Here is a 19,337-nt window from a genome sequence, read left to right as displayed (position 1 = left end):
GGTTTGGCCTGTACCCATTGGAGTTTAGAAGAACAAATGGTGACCTTTTGGAGGCATATAGAGTTCTCAGGGGGCTTGACAGAGTAGATACAAGAGGTTGTTTACCCCTGTGGGTGAGTCTAGGACCAGAGGGTATAATCTCAGAGTAAGGGGTCACCCATTTAAAATAGAGATGAGGAAGAATTTCTTCTCTCCGAGGGTGGAAACAGTGGAATTCTTTAATGCAGAGGGCTGTCGAGGCTGGGTTGTTAAGTATGTTGAAGGCTGAGATAGACATATCTTTGATCCGTAAGGGAATCAAGGGTTGTGGGGATAAGGTAGGAAAGTAGAGTTGAGGATTATCAGATGAGTCATGATCTCATTGAATGGCGGAGCAGACTCGGTGGGCCAAGTGGCCTGATTTCTGCTCCTATGTCTTATGGTCTTACACCAGATGAACTGCAGTGGTTCATGACTACAACTCACCAAACCCGTTCTCAAGGGCAATTGGGAAGGGTAACAAGCGCTGCCACATCCACATCCTTTGAAAGAATGTCTCCAAGACAAACAGGATTTATTCTTTGGAAAAGTCTATCTCCTTAGTGAAATAAATAAATCAACCAGACAATCAGTTAAACCACTCAGTTTTTTTTCTTACTCATTCATGGGATGTGGCCATCAGTGGCTGGCCCAGCATGAGTGGCTTTCAAGACCACTTCACAGGGCGTTTAAGAATCAACCACACTGTGGTGGATCTGAAGTCACATGTAGGCCAGATCAGGTAAGGATGGCAGATTTCCTTCCCTAAAGAACAATAATGAACCAGTTGGGTTTTTTATAACAAGCATTTCATAGTCAGCATTAGATAATGCATGATTTTTATTGAATTTGCATTTCATCATCTGCTGTGGTTGGATTCAAACTGGGATCCACAGAGCATTACGTTGGGTCTCTGGATTACTGGTCCAGTGTCAATACCACTGGGCCACTGCCTCCCCGATGTTTTGCCCATAGAGTGTTAGAATATATGGAATTCCAGTTTTCCCACCTCATACCCTTCAATTAATTAAGACTCCTGGAATCAATGAAACATGTTCAAATTACACTGCCAGTTAATGACCCCCCTCACTTATCAGCAGAGATTTTGAGACGCTTACGCAATGTTTGGATAAAGATAACCATTTTTTGATGGTCCTCTACTTTGGCCATGTGAGTTCTGTAAAGGGGACATTTCAGAGCAGACAAAAACTAAAGGCAGAAAGAGATTCAGGTGGTTCAAGGTTTTACCAGATGGTTCAGAGCTGACTCACGCCAAACATGCATAACCCCCCCACCCGACACGATTTCTTCAAAAGGGCAAAATAGCCAGAGGGGGAAACGAAGATAGGCCATTCAGGCTGCAGGTCTGGTTCACATTGCCCATGGTGGTTGGGAGGGAGTAAAGGTTTTATAGTCATATTGAATGGCAGAGCTGTCTCAAAGGGCCGAATAACCTAGTTTAGCTCCAATTTTCTACGCTTCTGTTTCTGATGCTGTGGTCACACTCACTGCCACAGGAAGAGCTGTCCCTGTACTGGAATTTACCCGCACACCTTGTGTGAAACAGAAACTGCAAAGATAGGCCTCCTCCAGCATACTCAGGAAAGATTGTCCAAGTGGATTCTGGCATAATGCCTCAGCTTCATGCAAGTAAAGTCACCTCATGAATCAGTCCCCATCATGTTGCAGTCAATTCAGTTGGAGTTGCAGCCCGTTGGATGGCCATTAGCATGTCACACCTTGGCACAGTTCTCACCTCTGATTCAGAACGCTGAGTGTCCATGCCAGAGATCTGGGGCGTCCTTCTCCGACCCCCCGCCGGGTTGGAGAATCGGCGGGAGCTGGCGTGAATCCCGCCCCCGCCGGTTGCCGAAGTCTCCGGTACCGGATATTCGGTGGGGGCGGGAATCGGGCCGCGCCGGTTGGCGGGCCCCCCCGCTGGATTCTCCGGCCCGGATGGGCCAAAGTCCCGCCGATAAATTGCCTGTCCCGCCGGCGTGGATTAAACCACCTTTTGAACGGCGGGACAAGGCGGCGTGGGCGGGCTCCGGGGTCCTGGGGGGGGCGCGGGGCGATCTGGCCCTGGGGGGGTGCCCCCACAGTGGCCTGGCCCACGATCGGGGCCCACCGATCCGCGGGCGGGCCTGTGTCGTAGGGGCACTCTTTCCCTTCCGCCTCCGCCACAGTCTCCACCATGGCGGAGGCGGAAGAGACTCCCTCCACTGCGCATGCGTGGGAAACTGTCAGCGGCCGCTGACGCTCCCGCACATGCGCCGCCCGGGGATGTCATTTCCGCGCCAGCTGGTGGGGCAACAAAGGCCGTTTCCGCCAGCTGGCGGGGCGGAAATTCCTCCGGCGTCGGCCTAGCCCTTTAAGGTTGGGGCTCGGCCCCCAAAGATGCGGAGCATTCCGCACCTTTGGGGCGGCGCGATGCCCGTCTGATTTGCGCCGTTTTGGGCGCCAGTCGGCGGACATCGCGCCGTTTCCGGAGAATTTCGCCCAATATATCAATACTAATTTGTTCTGCCTTTCATTGTGAGAAAGCATGAGAAAGAGAGCAAAATCTCCCACCCCACAGTAATAGGGGACTAACAAAACCAAATAGTGCAGAATAAAACACGTTCACATTAACTTTCATAACAGTTGCACAGCATTAAGGACCCAATTGCAACTGTCCAGGCCACTGCTTGAGGCATTTACCTGTTTTCTATGGTCTTGTTCAGTTTCTGGGAGAAATGGGTAATAAATGCACTCAAGGCCAGTTTCACCCAACTCCAGACCTGAGACACGATTTGTATGATGATCCTGCTTAAGAGAGTCAGACATTAGCCAACATTGGTGCTTCTGAGCTAACAACCCATAGTTTCTTGCAACACAAAGTGAACAAAACCAGAGGCAGTAGCTCCTAACCGGTTTGGGACAGATCCAACTACACTTCCTTATTCCAATGGGGAAATGGTGCTGCCCATCATTGGAATAGCCAATACTGAGACCATAGAAAAAGACAATCTGCTGATTCCTCTTCCTATTCACCTCTCACTTCTCCCTCACCCCACAATCTGTACGGATTTAAACGTTGCAGGTGGTATAAGCATGGGTTTCCTGCTGTCAGAGCCTCACTATAGGGTGGCACAGTGGTTCGCACTGCTGCCTCAAGCATCAGGGGCAAAATTCTCCTACCCGCCCCGCCACATTTCTGCCCCGACCGGCCGGCGGGAGTCTCCATAACACCGGCCGGTCAATGGGGTTTCCCATTGTGGGGCAGCCCCACGCCGTCGGGAAACCCCCGGGCGCCGGCAAAACGGAGACTCCCGCCGGCGGAGAATGACGCCCCTGGGTCCTGAGTTCGATTCCGTCCTTGGGTGACTATGTGGAATTTGAACGTTCTCCCCGTGTCTGCATGTATTTCCTCTGAGTACTCCTGTTTCCTCCCACAGTCCAAAGATGTGCAGGTTAGATGTATTGGCCGCGCTAAATTGTCCCTTAGTGTCCAAAAATGTGCAGGTTAAATGTATTGGCCGCGCTAAATTGCCCCTTAGTGTCCAAAGATGTGCAGGTTAGATGGGGTTACGGGGATAAGGCAAGGAACTGGGCCTAGATGAGGTGCACTTTCATAGGGTCAATGCAGACTCGATGAGCCAAATGACCTCCTTCTGCACTGTAGAGATTCTATGGATTCTATGACACTGGGAAATGTTGCAAAGATCACCAACTCCAATCTGAAAGGGGCCCACATGCAAAGGTTAATGACTACAGTCAGCTGCAGAGTCACTGGCAATGTTGTCCTTCTCCTGCTCTGGGACATCAGGTCGGGCTGTGACAGATGGCAAATTTCAGTAAGGGCTCTTTAGTGAATCAGAGATGGGAGACATACTATTCCTTGCTGAATTTGATATAGGAGGCTTGCTCTTTGAACCTTTGCAGTCAGGACCAAGTTCTCAGCAGATGGCACAACTCCAGTAGACTTCACCAACTTAAAATACAAGTAAATACCATCAAACTAGTTCTACTGACTCAACAATAGCTTATAAAAATTAATCAGCAACTAACCTGGAAACAACTGATTGTACCTTTCGACAGCACTGCTGGGAGATCCTTTCTGCTACTGAATGTGTGCTCAGCTGTGCAAGATGAAGAGAGGGCATTAGGAGGAGTGTTGAGGTCGGGGTCTATTTTCAAACCGGACCCCAAAATACTGGCACTACAACCAAATTTTACAAGAAGACATTTCTCAAATCTGCAGCTAGCGCCTAGTGCTTCTACTTAAGGGGTGGAGGTGCACAAAGGATAAAGCCTAAACACAGTGTTAATATGATAATAATCTTTTATTGGCACAAGTAGGCTTACATTAAAACTGCGATGAAGTTACTGTGAAAAGCCCCGAGTTACCACATTCCAGCGCTTGTTCGGGTACATGGAAGGAGAATTCAAAATGTCCAAATTACCTAACACCACTTGTGAGAGAAAACCAGAGCACCCGGAGGAAACCCATGCAGACACAGGGAGGATGTGCAGACTCCACACAGACAGCGACCCAAGCCGGATATCGAACCTGGGACCCTGGAGCTGTGAAGCAACAGTGCTAACCACTGTGCGGCCGTGCCACCCATAATATGAGCCTATTTGTGACAACAATAAAGATCATTATTAAAGGCACCCCCCAGAGACCCCCTAACCAAAGGAACCCGCCAGAGATCTCCTAACTCCTATGGGCGACACGATAGAACAGTTGCTTCACAGCGCCAGGGACCTAGGTTCAATTCCCGGCTTGTCTGTGCAGAGTCTGCACGTTCTCCCCGTGTCTGCGTGGGTTTCCTCCAGGTGCTCCGGTTTCCTCCCACAGTCCAAAGATGTGCATGTTAGATGGATTGGTCATGTTAAATTGCCCTTAGTGTCCAAAGGGTTACTGCTTATGGGATAGGGTGGAGTTGTGGGCTTAAGTAGGGTGTTCTTTCCAAAGGCCAGTGCAGACTTGATGGGCCAAATGGTCTCCTTCTGCACTGTAAAGTCTATGATTGTATGAACTGAAGGAAGCCCCCACAGACCCCCAGAAAAGAGACCCCTTTCTTGAAGCTAGAGAGCAGTCCAGAGAGAGGCAGAGAAAACAATTACTGTTATAACACTTACTTGGGCATATACCTGCTGGCTCAGACAGAGGAAACACCATGGGCAGGATTCTCCTGGATCAGCGAGGTGGCGCGATGCTGGCGTAAAAAACGGCGTGAACCACTCCGGCGTCGGACCGACCGGAAGTTGCGGAATTCTCCACACTTCCGGGGGCTAGGCCGGCAGCGGAGGGGTTGGCGCCGCGCCAGCCAGCGCCGAAGGGACTGCACGAGTTAGCGCTTGTGCAGAACCGCCAGCGTGGTTCGTCGCATGCGCAGACCGGCCGGCGTATTCTGGTGCATGCGCAGGGGGGTGTCATCTCCGCGCCGGCCATGGCGGAGCCCTACAGGGGCCAGCGCGGAAGGAAGAAGTGCCCCCACGGCACAGGCCCACCCGCAGATCGATGGGCCCCGATCGCGGGCCAGGCCACCGTGTGCCCCCCCCCCCCAGGGCCGGTTTCCCCTTCGCCCCCCTGAAGACCGCACCAGCCGGCCTACCAGCCAGGTCCCGCCGTGTGGGCCCATGTCCAATCCACGCCGGCGGGACTGGCCAGAAACCGACGGCCGCTCAGCCCACCGGGGCCCGGAGAATTACCGGGGGGGGGGCGCTGCCAACGGCCCCGACTGGCGTGGTGTGAACCCCAACCCGCCCGTAAACCGGCGCCAGAGAATACAATAGCCGGCGTCGGAGCGGCGGGGCGGGATTCACCCCCTGCCCCCCCTGGGATTCTCCGACCCAGTGGGAGGTCGGAGAATCCCGCCCCATGTGTCCATTCCTGGAAAATGAAAAGCAATTATCTGTGTTAAACCCCTCAAATCCTTTAACTACAAGCCATTCATTCATATTTTTTAGTGGGCTGTGATTGACAGCTTCCGCAAACACAGATGTGAGCCTTGCTTCATTCTTCTTCCTTCATGGATGTGTAACTCTCAGTGCTGTAACCACAATGTTTACAAACATCAACCACTTCAAAGAGAATTAAGTGCATTGCAATCGCACCCCACTTCACGCTGGAAATTGACAGCAGTTAAGGGGTGACCCCCTTGGCCCAAGGTCCACGAAGCCAGGGCCATGTTTGTCTACGCCTGTTGTGATCTGCACCCATGTAATTCCTGGCCTGGAGAACCGGAGAATCGCGAAGGCCCAAAGAATATGGTGCCCAGCCCTCTGTGTGGGTGGAAATCGGTCATTAAGACTCGTTTGCACCATTTGCATCCTCCCGCTGACGTCAGGCGTGAACCCCGATCCTGCCACCAGCGGGGGGGCCAGAGCATCGCAAACTGATCAGCGACAATCCACCGGCAGCAGAGGTGGTAGAGTTTCACCCAATGTGGACAGCTAGGGTCCTAGCACTGATTCTTGCAGTACCCCACTAGTCACTGCCTGCCATTTGGGAAGAAAATACACTTATTTCTATTCATTGTTTCCTGTCTGCCAACCAGTTTTCTATCCATCTCAATATATTGCCCCCAATTCCATGTGCTTTAATTTTACACACCACTCTCTTTGGTGGGACCTTGTCAAAAGCCAACTGAAAGCCTGCCCCTCATCAAGTCTACAAGTTACATCCTCGAAGAATTCCAATAATTTTGTCAAGCATGATTTCCCTTTCATAAATCTATGCTAATTCTGTCCAATCCTGCCACTGTTTTCCAAGTATTCTGCTATTAAATATTTTATAATGGACTCGAGCATTTTCCACACGACCAAACGACCAACGTCAGGCTGACTGGTTTATAATTTGTTGTTTTCTCTCTATCTCCTTTTTTAAATTCAAGTGGATATTTGTTGATGACTTGACTCGAAACAATATGCAGATGTACAGGGAAAAGGCAGGGGGATGGTACTCAGCCATAAAGCTCATTTGGATAGCCAGTGCAGACACGATGGGCCAAATTGTTTACTTCTGCAAATCAATTCTGTGATTCTCATTGCCATTGACCACCGGCAGGAGTTTTTGGTGCCAGGTTTGAATTGCTGCCCTCCCCACCACTGGGGAAACCGCCACAGGAGTCAACTTTGGCAGGAACAGATGATCTCGTTAGGAGGAAGGGCTTGAAAATCCCACCCAATTATTTACGATGGCTGCCAGATGTCACCTGACATGCCGACAACTTCAACTGTTTCTGGAAATTTCCAGTGTGGATTGCAAATAAGACATGGCCAGATAACATTCCTGTGGAATTCCACACCTGCTGGTGTAAATGATTACTTCAAAGATGGACTGAAACTTAAAATGGCAGCCACAACTTGCATCACCATAGAGCTACATTCCATTTTCACCAGGAAAAGGAAAGTCTCAAAAATCAATTGGCACGCTGAAGTTGTTCGTATTTTTATTCCTAGCTCATTACATGGAAGAAGGGGTCACTTAGAAGTGATCGCTTCAGCTTTATGAAAAACCACCAAGGCCAGCACACAACAGTCAATATCCGTCCAGACATGAGAGAATTAATTAGTAACCTTCTGTGGAATAGCCAATCGTCATGGAGCGAGAGGTCATGTGATCTTTTTAAAAATTGTTTTAATACAAAACCCTGCTTATTTTGAAACAGTTTGGAGTGGTAACACCAGGAAAGCAGAAGGCAACTCACCCCCTCTCTCCTAGCTAAATTGGACTCTGCTTTTATCAGACAGTGAGCAGCAGAGAAATTCCAAAGGTGACTTCAAATTCCAAAGCAATGTTTCAATGAGAAAAAGTTAAGGATTCTGGCTTTAAGAACTGCCCCAAGCACAAGCAACAGCAACAAGGCCTTACAATCAATGAGCTCTATTTACTCATTTATTCATTCATCTTTTCCCATTGAACCTTCATTTGGCCAAAAGTTGATTTCTTTTGTAACTTTTATTTCTTTCAGGTGTGTGTGTACATTGCTCAAAGTCAATAGTGAAAATAAGATTGGATCACATGACACATTCTCCTTCTAATGATATCATACTGACATCCCTTAAAAGCCTATTACAATATAATATATATTGGCATAGATAGACAGGAAGAAACTTTTCCTCTTGGTGGAGGGATCAATGACCAGGGGGCTTAGATTCATGGTAAGGGACAGGAGGTATAGAGGGGAAGAGAGGACAGTCTTTTTCAGCCAGAGGGTGGTGGGAGTTATGAATTCTCTGCCTGAAAGGGTGGTGGAGGCAGAGGCCCTCACAGCATTTAAGAAGTATTTAGATGTGCACTTGCGGTTCCAAGGAATACAAGGCTATGGGCCAAGTGCCGGAAAATGGGATTAGGATAGTTAGGTAGTTGTTTTTGACCAGGCCAAACTTGATGGGCCGAAGGGCCTTTTTTGTGCTGTAGACCGCTATAACTCTGTGACTTTGGGATTTAACTGTGTAAATCATTCATTGAGCTAGATCAAGGGTAATGTGCAGAAGACGTAGTGTGATTGATATTCTACTTCTTACACAGATTCTGAAATGGTTTGTTCAAAAGTTGTGGACTGTTATCCATATAGATCTCTCTTGGGACACCAAATAAACTGAAAATAGCACTTAGAGTGTGTGCAATGATGTGTGGGTATACTGTACAACTGTCAAACAATATTGTACTTGGTAAAGTAGTCAATGATGATGATGAAATCAGTACCATGGACATAAAAGAGGTTCGGTGCAATTTTGGACCAAGCATAGATAGTAACTTGATGTGGAATCAGTGGTACTCTATGCTGGCTTGGCATATTACCTTGACATGCCTCACACTTCTTGTCGATGACTTCAATATTATTGTTCATAGCTGGCCAATAGATTGTTTGTCCTGTGAATCTTCTCATGCCATCTATGCCCATACCAAAGTGATGAATCATAGAATCATGGAATACCTACAGTGCAGAAGGAGACCGTTTGGCTCATCGAACCTGCACCAACCCTTTGAAAGAGTGCCCTACCTAGACCCAATCCCTGGCCCATCCCCATAACTTCACCTAACCTACACATCTCTGGATACTAAGGGACAATTTTAGCATGGCCAGTCCACCTAACCTGCACATATTTGGACTGTGGCAGGAAACAGGAGCACCCAGAGGAAACTCACCCAAACACAAGGAGAATGTGCAAATTGATCGGTATGAAAATGCATGATTCCAAACACTATTCCCTCCTCAATGCTGGAGTAATTGGATTATGTTACAGACAGAGATTTTGAGGCAAATGCAACCGGTTTGCTTTTTTGTACTAAGTGTGCTTACAGTTCTTTCTGAGAGGCATCTATCTCCAGGGTAGTTGACTCCCTCGGGTCGTAAAATTACAAATCAGTGCAACTGAAAGTGACAATTTCAGTGCTTTGAAGAGTTATTGGTGGTCTTTGTGCCATAGAAAAGGCACCTCCTTTCTCAATAATTCTCTTAGTGCTGAAGATTTTTGAGTGAAATTGGGAGTGCATGGAGACACAAAGATCGACCTTATCTTGAAGAGCGGCAAGGCTTTAATAACCTCTATTTCACTTGGATTGAGACATATGCCAGCACTGGAATAAATGGAACCAAAGAAATTGATCTGCATCAAGCTGAGGCTGCATTTCAGACTGTTGAACACCAATCCTTCATGATGCGTCCTTTGTGTCAATAAGTGCAGATTGTGGTCATGTTCTTGCTTTGTCCTTCCCACAACAATATTACCTGCAATAAAGGTGCAACCTGGCGCAGTGCATGTAATGCGGTCCATGTGAGCTTGAAAGAGATCCTGACGAACAAGTAACCTGAAAGGAAGTCATTCAATACAGTATCATGGGAATGAGTTACAAAATGTATTTAGCTCTTGGTACATCTTCGTGAGCTGTACTGACCAGTAAGCATGTTTGGCATCAAGCGTCAAGAGAGTTTTGTACCCACAAATCTCAAGTTTAACTCTTCTGTTGTGGGTATCTTTTATCTTTTAAGGATAATATTTCAAAGCTGTGTTTAAATATCGTAGGTTAGTTCTGGTGGCGACATGCAGATGGAGGCTGCATGTAAGGTAGCTCCCGCCAGAGTCATTGGTTTTTGGTTCTTTCTGCCTGGTTTCCAGGGGTAATTGGCAGACAGACTCGTCCCATTCGAGAGTCTTTGGTGAGAAGATGTCAAAATGCGCAAGACAGAATATAATTTAGAAAGGTGGAGGAGCCAAGCAAGGTGCAGAGCCCAAGGGGATCTAAGATGGCAGAGGCAAACTCATCGGGTGGAGCCACAGCTATCAGGGAAGACAAACTGGCGGACGTAATGGCCGTCGAATTTGATAAACATTTCGGCAAGCATTTCGAGAGGTATGAGAGGGAAATGATGGACACCCTCAGTGGGTGACGCCCTGGTACCAATAAAGGAGGCGCAGGAAAAGACGTTGGGGCCAGGTGTGAAAGGGGTGGAGGAGACGCTGTTGTGGCACAGCGATCAGTTAACCTTGTTGGATGCTGAGCTGCGGAAGGTGGCGAAAGAAATAAGGGCCTGAGAGCGAAGGTTGGCGATCTGGAAAAAAAGGTCGAGGTGGCAGAAACTTAGGATCGGGGGCAGCCTGAGGGGATGGTAGGCCTGAGGCTGACTGATAACTTTGAGTAGATGTTTAGGACGTTGGTGGGGGAGGAGGATCAGGGTGCCCCTTCAAGCTTGATCAGGCCCGCTTCAGGGGAAGCCAAAAGGGAATGAACCACCGCAAGCGGTGATAGCGTTTTTTTCACAGCTATCGGTCCTAACGTGGGCCAAGGAGAATCGGGAGGTGCGGTGGGAAGGTAGCAGTATCCACAAATATCAGGACATTGCAGCGGAATTGGCAAGGAGGCGGACTGCATTTAATAGAGCGAAGTTGGCGTTCTACAAGAGTGGTGTTCGGTTTGGCATGGTGTATTCGGCAAGGCTGAGGGATACGCACAAGACTAAAGATCAAGGGCGGGAATCTCCATCGGTGGACGCCGGAAACGGGAAACACAATTGGGCGGAAAATCGGTTCCGACGCCGGAATGGTGGTGGGCGCCGGTTTCACGTCAAATTGCAATTCTCCATCACCTCGACAGCAGCGTCAATGCATTCCAGAACGCATCTAATGTAAACACCCTTGGCATATCATTAGCGGGTCCGAACTGGTATTCTCCGGGGCCTCCAGTAGGGCGAATTCCCGATGGCGAAATTCACTTGTGCTTTTACAAATCGTGAAACAGGCATCGTGGCCGCTGAGTGGTAGAGGGGGATACGGAAAGTGTCCAACATCATCATAGTTTGCTGACGGGCGTGCTGCTGGCCAGGGGAGTGGCCAGGATGTGGGTGGTGGGTTCGGGGTGAATGGGCATGGAACACCATTGCCGCGACTTGCAAGGCAGACATGCAGCTACATACGCCACTGACTGTCCACTGTGAAATTAGGGCCACAGGTCGTATGGGTTTTCCCGCAGGACACTCCCCTAGGTGCTCTCTGATCCCAGCCGACCCATCAGCAGGATGGGTGCACTCCAGCACAATCAGTGCAATGTTGTTGGCTGGGATGAGTGTTTGTGGGGAGTGAAGTGTGTATATGCGGCTGCAGCTTGTCAGCCTTCCGCGTGTCAATCACCAACCCGGCGAATCCCACATCGTTTCTCATTGGAATCGATTGTGACCCATGTGGCTCCCTAGTGCTAGCCCTTCCACGGTTTCTGAATTGGTCCAGGTGCGGCGCCAGTTTTGCTGTCATCGAAGACCACAAATCCAGCCCCTGTGTCAACACAGGGACGGAGAATCCAGCCAAATTTCTTCGAGCTGGCGTAGGAAGTGGAGGCATTTATCAAAACTGAAGGATTGGAATGGGCTGATGGGGCTTGCATGGGACTTATTTGGTGGTTGGGACAGGTCTGTATGGGGACATTGTAGTAGCAACTGTGTATGTACTTCTATTTTTGTTTCCCTTGTTCCCTCTCCCCTTCTCTGTGCTTTTGTTTGTACAGCGTTAGTGATAATTGAAATTGTCGCAGGTTTGCTTGGGGGGTTCTTTCCCTTTGTAATTTTTGTTGTTGTATTAAGGAGGGTGTGTCTGGATGGGGGGAGGGTTGAGGGATGTTGGGCTGTTTTGGATGGTGGAAAATGGGGTGAGGGAGTTTTGGTTTGGATTAGGGGTCTGGCCTTTGTCTTGGATAGTTTATTTGGGTATGGTGGGCTCTGGTGGGGGGAGGCTACCTTGCTAGCTGAGTGAGATTGGCTAGTGAACAGGAGTGAGGTGGGGGGAGGGGCTGCGGCTTGCAGATTTCATGGAGCCTAGAAGGTGTGAGTGGTGGAGGGAGGAGGATGGTGCAGAGAGATAGCAGTTCGATCAGAAGTAGCTACTCAATTTTTAGGATGGGGGGATAGAGTGCTGACCATTACATTTTCCCATCATGGTGTTTGGATGTGGGCTGATAGCGGATTTTGTGTAAAGATGGCTCGATGGTTGATGAATATGTGGAGTTCAACAAGAACTAACAAGTGGCGCCCTCAGTACTGTGGGAGGCCCGGAAAGCAGTGGTGCAACGGGAGATCATTTTGTACAAGGCACAGAGACGAGAGAAGAGTGCCAGTGGTTGGTGAAGGAGAGCCTGGAGGTGGATGTAGTGATCTGTACATCTGTACATACATCTGTACATACAGCAGGGACTGCAGACAGATGTAACAGCCACAGCATCACTAGAGGGCAGCATCAGAGACGGATATAAAGGGTCCAGCCCAAGGTAGGATCTGCCTCTTTCAGAAGCACAGGGCTAATGAGCAGCAGCAGACAGAGACAGCTCAGCATAGGCAGTTTACCTTAGCTTCACTGGCCATACCTCTTGACTGTATTATATCTAGTTAAGCTCTGGAAACTGAACGAACCTTTGTGTTAACTGGAAGTCTACAATCTTTATTCAGACTTAGAGAATAACATAGTGGATGGCAGGTACGCCAGAGTTTCTGGCTAGTAGAAAGAAGTTGCAGATGCAATTTGATCTGTTAGCCACTGAGAAGGCGATGCGTCAGTTGCGGCGCTCGAGGGGAGGTAGTGTACGAGTACGAGGAGAAGGCCAGTACGCTTTTGGCTGGTCAGCTGAGGCAGCCTCCTGGTAAATTGTACAGATTTGGGAGTCGGGTGATAGGCTAGTGCCAGCACTAGATAAAGTTAATGGTGTATTTGAGATGTTCTGTAATACTCTTTATAGGTCGGAGCCAGCAGAGGAGGAGGTTTTTGGAGGGTTTGGAGTGTTTCAAGGTGGAGGAGGAGGATCGGGATGGATGGAAGGGTGGTTGGGGGTGGAGGAGGTCCGAACAGCAATTGGGTGAAGGCGGACATGACAGGCTCTGAGGCCAGGTGGGTTCTCGGTGGAGTTTTATTTTTAAAATCTGCTGATTGACTGGTTGATGCACCGTCAATTACCACAAGAGGAGAATGGTGGAACAATCGAGGCTTTATTGAGCAAAATGAGGGCATTTAAAAGTTTATTGGATAAACATATGGATGATAATGGCATAGTGTAGGTTAGATGGCTTTTGTTTCGGTGCAACATCGTGGGCCGAAGGGCCTGTACTGCGCTGTATTGTTCTATGTTCTATGTTCTATGTTGTGCCTCCTGTAGCTGGAACCAGGATGGCTGCAGCATCGGAGAGCACACACTTTTATACGCCGCCTGCTGGGCGGAGCCAGCAGGCAGGGATTTACCGTTGTACCCTTAATATACGGGCAGTGCTGTGACATATAATATGCCACTAGTGGTGACTACCACATTCACCCCCTGGTAAAAAAAGAGTCCGGCGGGGGTGGTGGAAAACATTACAAGTTAAGTCTGTCGGGGACCTTGACCCTCCTCTGGGATCGCCTCAGTCCTGGTGGTGATGTGGGCGCCAACTTGGTCACCTGCGACTCCGGGAGCGTGTTGTCCTCGTCTCCGTCACCCTTGAGTGGAACCAGTGGGAGGACGGATCCTGCTGGGGGCTGCGGTGAGGTTCGCTGGGGGGAGGGGGAGTGGTGCAGGGGTGAATGAGGAAACCGGGGAGGGGGGGGGCTGCGGTGTCAGGTCAGGGGTCGTGGGTGGGGATCCAGCGGGTGCCAGGTCCCGGAGGGAGGCTGTTTCCTGGCGCCCGTTGGGGTATGCCACGTAGGCGTACTGCGGGTTTGCATGTAAGAGGAGGACCTTGTTTGACCAAGGGGTCCGACTTATGGGTCCGCACATGTTTCCAGAGGAGGACGGGTCCAGGAACTGTCAGCCATGTTGGCAGCGAGACCCCGGTGGTGGACTTCCTGGGGAAGGCAAACACACGTTCGTGAGGGGTCTCATTAGTCGCGGTGCAGAGGAGCGATCGGATGGAGTGGAGCGCGTCGGGGAGGACTTGCTGCCAGCGGGAGACCAGGAGATTTTTAGACCGCAGGGCCAGCAGGACGGCCATCCAGACCGTCCCGTTCTCCCTCTCCACCTGCCCATTTCCCCAGGGGTTGTAGCTGGTCGTCCTGCTCGAGGCGATGCCCTTGCTGAGCAGGAACTGACGCAGCTCATCGCTCATAAACGAGGATCCCCGATCGCTGTGGATATAGGTGGGGAAACCGAACAGAGTGAAGATGCTGTGCAGGGCTTTGATTACCGTGGCAGAAGTCATATCGGGGCATGGGATGGCGAAGGGGAATCGGGAGTACTGATCAATCACGTTCAGAAAGTACGTGTTGCGGTCGGTGGAGGGGCGGGGCCCTTTGAGGTCCATGCTGAGGCGTTCAAAGGGGCGGGAGGCCTTCACCAGGTGCGCTCGATCTGGCCGGTAGAAGTGCGGCTTGCACTCTGCGCAGACTTGGCAGTCTCTGGTGACGGTCCTGACCTCCTCAATGGAGTAGGGCAGGTTGCGGGCCTTGATAAAATGGAAGAACTGGGTGACCCCCGGGTGGCAGAGGTCATAGTGGAGAGCCTGGAGTCGGTTCACTTGTGCGCTGGCACATGTACCGCGGGATAGGGCATCAGGGGGCTCGTTGAGCTTACCCGGGCGAAACAAGATCTCATAATTATAGGTTGAGAGCTCGATCCTCCACCTCAAGATCTTGTCATTTTTGACCTTGCCCCGCTGTGTATTTATTATTAAACATAAAGGCAACCGACCGTTGGCCGGTGCGGAGAGTGCATCTCCTGCCGGCCAGGTAATGCCTCCAATGTCGCATAGCTTCCACAATGGCTTGGGTTTCCTTTTCGACAGAGGAGTGCTGAATTTCGGAGGCATGGTGGGTGCGGGAAAAGAAGGCCACGGGTCTGCCCGCCTGGTTGAGGGTGGCGGCCAGAGCTGCGTCCGATGCATCGCTCTCCACCTGAAAGGGGAGGGACTCGTCGACTGCATGCATCATGGCCTTGGCGATGTCCGCTTGATGTGGTTGAAGGCATGGCGGGCGTCAGCCGCCAGGGGGAATACTGTGGACTGAATGAGTGAGCCGGCCTTGTCCGCATAACTAGGGACCCACTGGGCGTCATAGGAGAAAAACCCCAAGCATCGTTTCTGGGCCTTGGGGCAGTGCGGGAGAGGGAGTTCCAGGAGGGGGCACATGCGGTCGGGGTCGGGCCCTAGGACTCCATTTTCCATGACATAGCCAAGGATAGCTAAGCGGTTGGTGCGGAACACGCATTTCTCCTTATTGTATGTGAGATTAAGGAGTTTGGCGGACTGGAGGAATTTTTGGAGGCTTGCTTTGTGGTCCTGCTGATCGTGGCTGCAGATGGTGACGTTATCTAGGTACAGGAAGGTGACCCGCAGTCCGTACCGGTCAACCATTCGGTCCATCTCTCACTGGAAGACCGAGACCCCATTAGTGACGCCGAAGGGAACCCTAAGGAAGTGATAGAGGCGACCATCTGCTTCGAACGCAGTGTATTTGTGGTCCTCCGGGCGGATGGGGAGCTGGTGGTAGGCGGACTTCAAGTCCACTGTGGAAAAGACTCGATACTGCGCAATCTGATTGACCATGTCAGATATGCGTGGGAGGGTGTACGCATCGAGCTGCATGTACCGATTGATGGTCTGACTGTAGTCAATGACCATACTGTGCTTCTCCACAGTCTTCACGACCACCACTTGAGCTCTCCAGGGACTGTTGCTGGCCTCAATGACCCCCTCCCGCAGAAGCCGTTGGACCTCCGACCTGATGAAGGCCCTGTCCTGGGCACTGTACCGTCTGCTCCTAGTGGCGATGGGTTTGCAGTCTGGGGTGAGGTTTGCAAACAGGGAAGGTGGATCGACCTTAAGGGTCATGAGGCCGCAGACGGTGAGGGGGGGTAGGGGTCCGCCGAATTTTAAAGTTAGGCTTTGGAGATGGTACTGAAAATCCAGGCCGAGTAACAGGGCAGCGCAGAGGTGGGGGAGGACGTAGAGCCTGAAGTTGCTGAACTCTACGCCTTGGACGGTGTGGGTCGCGATGCAGTGCTCCTGGATTTCCAAGGAATGGGATCCGGAGACCAGGGAGATTTTCTGGGTGACGGGGTGTACCGTGAGGGAGCAGCGCCTTACCGTAGTGGGGTGGATGAAGCTCTTGGTGCTCCCGGAGTCAAAGAGACAGGTCGTCTCGTGCCCATTGATCTTCACCGTCGTCGTCGCGGGCACGTGGTTGCGGGGCCGGGACTGATCCAGGGTGATAGAGGCGAGCTGCGGCAGATGCTGGGAGGTCCTGGGCTGGTCAGCGGTGGCGGAAGTAGCGGCAGGCGATGAACTGCCAGACGAGCAAGGGTCCTGAGGCGCTGTCCAAAATGGCGCCAAAGATGGCAGCGCCCACGGGGCGCACATGGCGGCGGCATCAAAGATGACGGCGCCCACAGGCCACACGTGGCTTGCGGTGAGGACGATGGTGGCGCCCACGGGCCGCACGTGGCTTGCGAAGGGGAAAATGGCGGCACCCCTGGGTCGCACGTGGGGGGTGTAGGAACGCGGGCCTGGAAACAGCGGTGACCAAATGGGCCGGGCAAACTGTCCTTACTTCAGCGAAGTGTCCTTACTTCTCCAACACCCGTTGCAGTCCGCGCTCCACGGCGGGCAGCACTGCCTGGGGTGTTTGTTTTGCCTGCAAAAATAACACTTGGGGCCCCCCAGTGTTGGCTGGCTGCCGGGCAGCGCAGGCTTGCGGTGAGCTGGAGTCGGCAGCTGGTGGGGCCCACGATGCCCACAAGGGTGCCGCGCGGTCGGGGACGTAGGCCTGAACATTACGGGAGGCCACTTCTAACGAATTAGCAAGCTGCCTAGCTCCCACAAGATCAAGCGTACCCCCTTCCAGTAGCCGCTGGCAGACGTACGCAGACTTCATGCCCGTGCCGTAAGCATCTCTAATTAAAAGTTTGGTGTACTAGACACAGTTCCTACCTAGGATGTGCAGGGCATGCCAGAAATCATCCAGAGACTCCCCAGGGAGTTGCTGTCTCGTGGCCAGGAGGTGCCTGGCGTATACTTGATTCGCTGGTCGAACATAATGTCCCTTCAGGAGCTCCATCGCTTCGGAGTAGGTGGGCGCATCCCGGATGAGGGGAAAAATGTCAGGGCTCACCTGTGAATAGAGGACTTGGAGCTTCTGCGAGTCTGAGGGTTCTTCAGCAGCTATTCTGAGGTAGCTTTCGAAGCAGGCTAGCCAGTGGTCAAAGGTGGACGTAGCGTTGGCTGCTTGAGGGCTCAGCTGCAGGCGATCAGGCTTGATGCGGAGATCCATCTTTTACAAAATCTTGCTCAATAAATTGATGCACCGTCAGTTACCACAAGACAAGAATGGTGGAACAATCGAAGCTTTATTGAGCAAGATGTTGTGCCTCCTGTAGCTGGAACCAGAATGGTTGCAGCATCGGAGAGCACACACTTTTATACGCCGCCTGCTGGATGGAGCCGGCAGGCAGAGATTTACCATTGTACCCTTAATATATGGGCAGTGCCGTAATACATATAATATGCCACTAGTGGTGACTACCACACTGGTGTCGCTGTTGGTGGAGATGTTTGAGGACTCAGTAGATCGGGGGTCTCTCCCTGAGACAGTGATGCAAACGTCCATTTCGCTTCTACTAAAGAAGGATAAGGACCCAGTGGAATGTGGGTCATACCGCACGATTTCGTTATTAAATGTAGATGCCAAGATTTTGGCTGGTGTTAGCACTGAGCTTGGAGGAATGTCTCCCACAGGTTATTGAGGAAGAACAGATGGGATTTGTGAAAGGTAGGCACTTATCGTCCAATGTAAGATGACCTTTGTATGTGGCATTTTCACCGGCGGAAGGCAGGGAGCAGGAGGTCATTGTGCTGAGAAGGCCTCTGATAGGGTAGAATAGGGATATGTGTTCGCAGTACTGGAACGGTTTGGGATCGGGTCAAAGTGAAATGAAATGAAATGAAAATCGCTTATTGTCACAAGTAGGCTTCAAATGAAGTTACTGTGAAAAGCCTCTAGTCGCCACATTCCGGCGCCTGTCCGGGGAGGCTGTTACGGGAAGTTTGTGGTTTTTGTTCAGTTATTATCGAAAGTACCTAAGGCTAGTGTTTGTCCAAACAATGTGAACTCGGGGTATTTTCAGTTGCACAGGGGAATGAGGCAGGGGTGCCCTATGTACCCTCTCTTGTTCACATTGGCAATTGAGCTGTTGGCCATTTCCCTGAGGTCTTTGGATAAGTAGGGAGGGATAGTAAGGGGTGGGGGGTGTCCTTTTATACTGATGTTCTTCTTTTATATGTAATGGATCTGGTCTCCACAATGGGTGATAGAAATATGTCCCTCTTAGCCCTACGAATCCTGCAGTCGTTTGGGCTATACATTGAACTTAGGAATCTGTGTCATCCCGCCAATTTTCATACCCATTCCTCCCACCCAATTTCCACTACATTCCCCCCTATTTCACAGCTGCCATCTCCTCTCCTTCTGAGGTAAATTTTGTGCATCACACATTGTTTATTTTCCATACCATTTTAAAGAACCAACTTGTAGGTCAAGGACTGCTTCACGATGACAGCGAACTTACTAACCTTTCAGGTGATGCATGTTTTAAACCGCCCGTCACCTCATTGTTCAGCTCTATAAAAGGATTTGCTTATCTCTCAATTTCCAATTCCATTGAAGGCACTTTTGAAATGTTTGCCTTTCTCCCCACTACATACATGTTGACAGACTGCTGCATGCTCCCAGTATTGTCAGTTATTTTCTTTTGATCACTGATTCACAGCAGGGTTGTATTTTATTCGCTGAGGTGACCTTTCAGCTTGTCTCAAAGTTTGACAGGTTAGTCTGAAGGAAATCTCTATCTCATCAGGAAATACAGAACCAATCAGGAAGCAACA

The sequence above is a fragment of the Scyliorhinus torazame genome, chromosome 8 (genome assembly GCF_047496885.1).
Source record: "Scyliorhinus torazame isolate Kashiwa2021f chromosome 8, sScyTor2.1, whole genome shotgun sequence".
Lineage (NCBI taxonomy): Eukaryota > Metazoa > Chordata > Chondrichthyes > Carcharhiniformes > Scyliorhinidae > Scyliorhinus > Scyliorhinus torazame.
Note: the sequence above shows the minus strand (reverse complement) of the source record.